The following is a 6,115-nucleotide window of genomic DNA, read 5'->3' as shown; positions in this document are numbered from 1 at the left end:
AAACCAAAAAATAAAAAGAAGTTGAATGTTGAGATAAAATAATGATTTCTCAAAAACAAACAAACAACAGCAACAAAAACAACAAGCCGAGCTTGGATGTTGAGCATAGTAGAAGAGGATAATGAAAACGAAATGATTAAGATAATGATTAAGCTCTCTTGTTTTGGCTACTTTTATGTTTGCTTAGAGAGCTCTCAACTCTGTCAGCCTAGGAAATACACTTAAGATTTCCATGGCCTTGACCATTGTCCAGATGCATTAATCGAAATAACTGGCAAGCTAGGTCTAAAATAACTATTATTCACTGTCAAGAATGAATGTTCCAAGGTTACTCTAACCCTTACGTAACTTTGGTGCATCTTAGTGGGTTTTTGTCTTTAAAATCTATGTACCCCTGACTTGGGCACCAAGGAACTTTTCAGAGGTTTCAGTCTGCAGTTGATCAGGCCTTCAATAAAAAGGACTTAAAAGTTTTAACGGACTTGGTAAGTGTGGTTGTTAATTACTATCTTCTGTGGATCATTACAAAATTTAAAAACAATAAAAAATAGCATATACACATGCTTCAGCTATTAGTGTTATTACCATGGGAGAATCCCTTCAGGACTCAGAAGCTGGCTACAGGATGAAACTGTATTAGGATGTTGGCCTAAATTGTTCTGTCACCAGCAAGAACTACCAGACACTGGGAAGTTTCAAGCAATATGTTAAATTATATTTAGATGGGCTGTGGTAACACATGACTTTAATACCTGCACTCTAGAGGCAGAGACATGAGGCAGGTCTCTGGCAGTTCCAAGCCAGAGTGGTTTAACAAAGGCCAGTCAGGACAACATAGTGAAATCTTGTCTCAAAAGTTATATTTAGTATGCAAATTTATTAGTGTTTAATAATTTAAACTGTAACCAACAATAATAACAGATATTTTCTATACAAAATACTGTGAGCAAGTTTTATCTGCAATATCTTATTTAAACTTCAAAAAGTATTCTATGGAGTAGGAAAGATGATTCAACTGATGAGATACTTTCTAGGCAAGCATGAGGGCCTATGTTTGGTTCCCATGACCACAAAAAATACTAGAGATTGTTTCAGTCTTCAAGTCTTGAACTGTTTGCTTCACCTGTTTTATTATTATTTTTTCTTGTTTTTTTTTTTTTTTTACTTTCTTTGGGGGATTTGTTAATTTCTTCCAACTTTTTGTCATTTCCTCCATTTCTTTAAGGAAGTTTTTCATTTCCTCTTTAAAGGCCTCCATAATTTTCTTAAGGTTACGTTCAAAATAGTTTTCTTCTGCTTTTTCTGCGTTAGGATGATCATGTCTTCCTGTTGTGTGACCACTGGGTTCTGGTCTTAACATGTTGCTTTTTAGGTTGTTGGATGAATTCTTGCATGGGTGCCTACCCATCTCTTCCTTCAATGGATCCAGGCAGTATGCTTGTGTCATGGTCCTGTCTTTGCAGTGGCTGTCTGAGTGTTTGGGAATTGTTCTTGGCCTGCTGTGTACTGTCAATGTCTGTGTCTTAGGAGGCCACTGAGGTCTGTCCTAGCCTGCTCTCTTGGTCTTCTCTCCTGGTTTGCTCTCTTGGTCCATTCTGTGAAGTCACAGCTTATGCTTTAGAGTTCCTCCCTTAGTCCTCTCTCTTGGTCCTCTTAGCAGGAACCTTTCCTGTTGGCTGGCTAGATACACTGAGGCAGTTAGGGGAGTGGCCCAGGGTTTTGCCCCACTTTGGAGGTCCTAGAGAGTGGGATGTCTTGCCATGTGGCTACTCACTCACCTCTTGGTCCTCTCAGTATTGTAGCAAGCTATGTTTCAGAGTTCCGCTGAGGTTGCAGGAAGAATGGATAGTTTCTATAGTGCTTTTTTATTTTTGTTTTTTTTTTTAGAATATTTCTGTTGCATCAATAGACATATTTTCTACCAGTTTCCTGTTGGGGCTTATTGCAGCTCTCTGAAACTGTAACATGCTTTACCACCAGCTCCTGACTCTGAAGTTGGCTCAGTTTTTGGAGTCTTTTGTGTCTATTCCCTATCTTGGAATGGCTCAAGTCTCAGGGACTTGCTGAACATCTCACATACAAGGCAGAAGGCAATGTCAGTTGGAGACAGAATAATTGCAGGATGGGCCTTGTGTCCCTTCCATCTAGACCTTTGCATGAGTGCAGGCTCCTCAAGGCACAGTGGCTGCTTCCAATGGCAGCTGGTTTCAGAGACAGGAAATGTGAAGGTTTGTCTCTTAGGCTCTACAACTATCATTTCCTGATCATTATTCAAAGTTATAGAGACCAATCTTAATTCTTGATAGGAGAGTTAAAAGAAAAAAAAGCATAGCGTTCTTTAATTTGCTTTAATAAGTTATTATAACAAAGCTTGGAGAAGTTGTGGCTTTGCCCTACTGTTGTTTGAATAGGAGCTTTGGAGGTTTGTCATCTGACAGTCCAGTTCCACTTGTGAAATCTTGATCAAGGTACTTCTGTGAGAGTTTATTTCCTATTCTAAGAGGTGATGACATGAGTGAGAGTTAATGTTTCCTCTAGCTTTGGCAAAATGTCTGAAGGAAGCAAGTAAAGAGGGACTATTATTATTATTATTATTTTAATTTCTTATATTTTACATACCAATCACAGTTTCCCCTCTCCTCCCATTCCCTCCCCTACCTCCCTTCTACCCCTTATCCACTAGGAACTATTCTTTTTAATTTAAAAATATTTGTTTATTTAATTTTTGTATGTGTGTTTGACTGTGAGTTGAGGTGCACAATGTGAATACAGGATCCTGACGAGGCCATAGAGGGCATTAGAACTCATGGAACTGGAGTTACGGTTGGCTATGAGCTACCATGTCAGTATTGGGAACTAAAACCTGGTCGTTTCAAAAACAGGTAAGAGCTCTTAATCACTGATCCATCTCTAAACTCCAGAAAGGATTGTTTTAATTCAGAGTTTGAGAGGTATCATGGTAGGGTAGGCATGGTTGCAGGAGTTTCTCACATCTGGGCTAGAGAGAAATTCAGACTGGACTGTTCAAGACCTACCTGTCAGCAACCTACTTCCTCCAAAGGGGACCCACTTCTTAATAGATCCTCAGCTTCCACAAGGAATACTACTGGCTGGGGTTCAAGTATTCAAATACAAGTCTGTGAGAGAACAACCCATTTCCAAACACCAGCAATCAATAGTCATCAGTTTGTATAATTCTTGGCTGCACTGATTGCTCTGTGAGATCATGAAGCGGACGTATGTGCATGTGTGCATGTATGTGTGCACCCATGTGTTTAACATTTGTTTTTCTAATAGAGACAGAAGCCAGCAGTAAGCCAGAGACCGAAGTCTTGATGTATTCTATGGTACACTTTGGGCACACTTTGTTGTAATAAATGATTATTGTGATGTTGTTTAACATAATTGATTTTAGGTTTCTGTATCTTGTAAATACAGTACTTGGGATTACATGATCTTTCAAATAACTTCATGAGAAAGGTAGATAACTTTTGCTTACCATTGTTTATTATTTTTTCAAACAGTCAAAAAGGTAGTGTGTTCTCTGCTCAAAATTAACTTCCTATGCATAGTAGTGTGCATTCTTAAGGATATTGGAATTCCAAGTATGTTTTACATACAATATTTATTCACCACATACATACCATGTGCTTTTTATACTACTGTTTTATAAACGAGGGAAGCTAAGAAATAGAATAAGTAGATGTCTTCAAGTCAGAGGCAGTTATCAACATGAATAATGAAAACTTGTGCTTTGTGACTCCTAGGCCTGTCTAGCTTATGAAGTGACCTAGTTCAGCTCAGTATATGATGCTGTAAAAGTATTTCTTAGAAGTTGTACTCACATTCATGACTGTGCAGTCTTGTCTGACTTTGATTCCTCCTGAAACTTTAAGGCTGGTATTATCAGTTAAGGGGAGTTGATGTGTGGTCCGAGATATATACATATTTGACTATGCATCGATGCTTGTAAAATCTTATCCCACTTTGCTTGTTCAGCCCCAGTGATAAGAAGACATGGTCATTCAATTCTTGGGTACAAAGTGATGCTATACACATGCTGGTGTAGTTGTTGGATTATAAGAACAGTGCTTACATCCAGGTAGGTAACATAAAAGCTACATGGTCTCTATCTCATATGATATCACAGCAATAGAGTCTTGGAATAACATTTGCATCAAAATTAAATGCTTAGTTTGCTTTCTCCATGTAACCTGTATTCTTACTGCAGAAGTAGTGTATATCTAGGAGCTCTAGCTGTGTTCCCAGGCAGTCATGGAACAGTCCTACTGTTCGTCAGCCTTTGCTTTCTGGACTTTGCAATATTGCTGCAGTACAATCAGAGGAATAGAAGCTGCAGCTGTTGGACCCTAATCCATTCTGCTTGGACTTGTTGCCAGGATGTACAGTAGTGAACTATGTGCTCTGAAGACAGCCTTGTAGGCACTATAAGAGGTTTACCTTAACACTGACTAAATAAATAGTAACCTTCAGCAGACAGGCATAATAAAAACTGTTTCCTTTAAAGGGGAAAATGGAAAACTCAGAGGAAGATGTCTTGCTATTCTTTTGACTGTGTGATCTTGATGATTTTATTTAACTTTGTTTTCTACTGTGTATAAACCATACGGAAATAATTTACCTTTAATTAATAGAGACAAGCTGCAAAGAAAAATATGATAGCTGGGAAAAAGTGTGTGGGCTCATTATAAGAAAGGAGTATTATTTCAGCTTATGCGAATACTGGGGTTACTTACCTTATGAAGTCAAATTTAGAAGTAGAAATATCTAATTGCTGTTTTCAGAGACTAACAGCTCATTTAAACTGATCCAATTACCTGCCCTAAGTAAGTGGCATACAACACTTGATCTTGTTTTAAACCTTTGCAAGGGTGATGTGGACTCATAAGGCAGAGGCTACCCGAAGCACCATCTGGTGGTTAAGTTAGTTGACACTCTGATTTGCTACTGACACATTGGTGAATAAGTGAACTATGTATCTGCCTCAGATATCTCCAAAACTCAGGTTTGGAGCTGATGCTGTGCCAATTACTGTCTCCAAGGAGATGTACAGCGCTGCTTCAGAAGCACTTGCTTCACGGTTGACTTCATGGCTATGGCTGCTGGCTTTGTGCAGACAGTTGTCACCTTCTGTGTCAATCATTCCAAAAATCTACTAATTAGCTTCTGGACTTGCCCTTCATCTATTGCTGCCAGAACCAGTTATTAATATTACACCTGTTAGTGCCAACTTCAATAATCTCTACCAGCTCTTCTTCACTTACATATAAAGTCAGTACTACACGGAGGTCTCATCCCAATGTTCATACTCAGGTCAATCTTCTGCAATAATTTCCTGAGTGCAAATGTCCTTTATTATGCTTCTGTTGACTAAACCAACCCACCAAGGTGCTACTATAACACTTCAGAGACACCTCTTTTATAATAATTAGCAAGCTTCTTTTTGTGTTTATTTAGTATCTTTCCCTTTTTGATGCAAGTATCAATTTTTCAGTGCAACCATTTCCATTCATTTTATTTTTCATTTGCATCTTGAACAATCTCAATAAGAAAGAATTTTATCTCTTCTATAATGATGCAAAATATAGTATTGTTTTGTAGTAATAAGAGTGGCGGGGCTGCGTTCCCAGCACCCCGGCCGCCTGCCCGGCTAGCTTATGCCCAAAATAACAACACACAAACTGTATTCATTTAAACACTGCTTGGCCCTTTAGCCCTTACAGGCTAATTCTCACATCCCGATCAACCCATCTCTAATAATCTGTGAGCACCGGTCTTACCAGGAAAGATTCAGCATGTCTAACCTGGCGGCTTGCTTCATCGCGTGCGTCTGCCCGGGAGAGCAGGAGCATGGCGTCTCTCTGAGGCGTCTGCTCCCGAGAGGAGAGCTGTCGAGTCTGAGCTCACTTCCTCTTCCTCCCAGCGTTCTGTTTACTCCTCCCACCTATCTTCTAACCAATGAGGGCCAAGCAGTTTCTTTTTATTTAACCAATGACCTTCCTCCATCATTTCCCTTTTTTCGGTTTAAACAAACAAACAAAAAAGGCTTTAACTTTAACATAGCAAAATTACATATAACGAAACAGTTATCAGG

This window comes from Microtus oregoni, unplaced genomic scaffold, assembly GCF_018167655.1.
Source record: "Microtus oregoni isolate MIOR12 unplaced genomic scaffold, Mior012 000024F_ref0000369, whole genome shotgun sequence".
NCBI classification, from domain to species: Eukaryota; Metazoa; Chordata; class Mammalia; order Rodentia; family Cricetidae; genus Microtus; species Microtus oregoni.
This window is presented reverse-complemented; position numbering follows the sequence as displayed.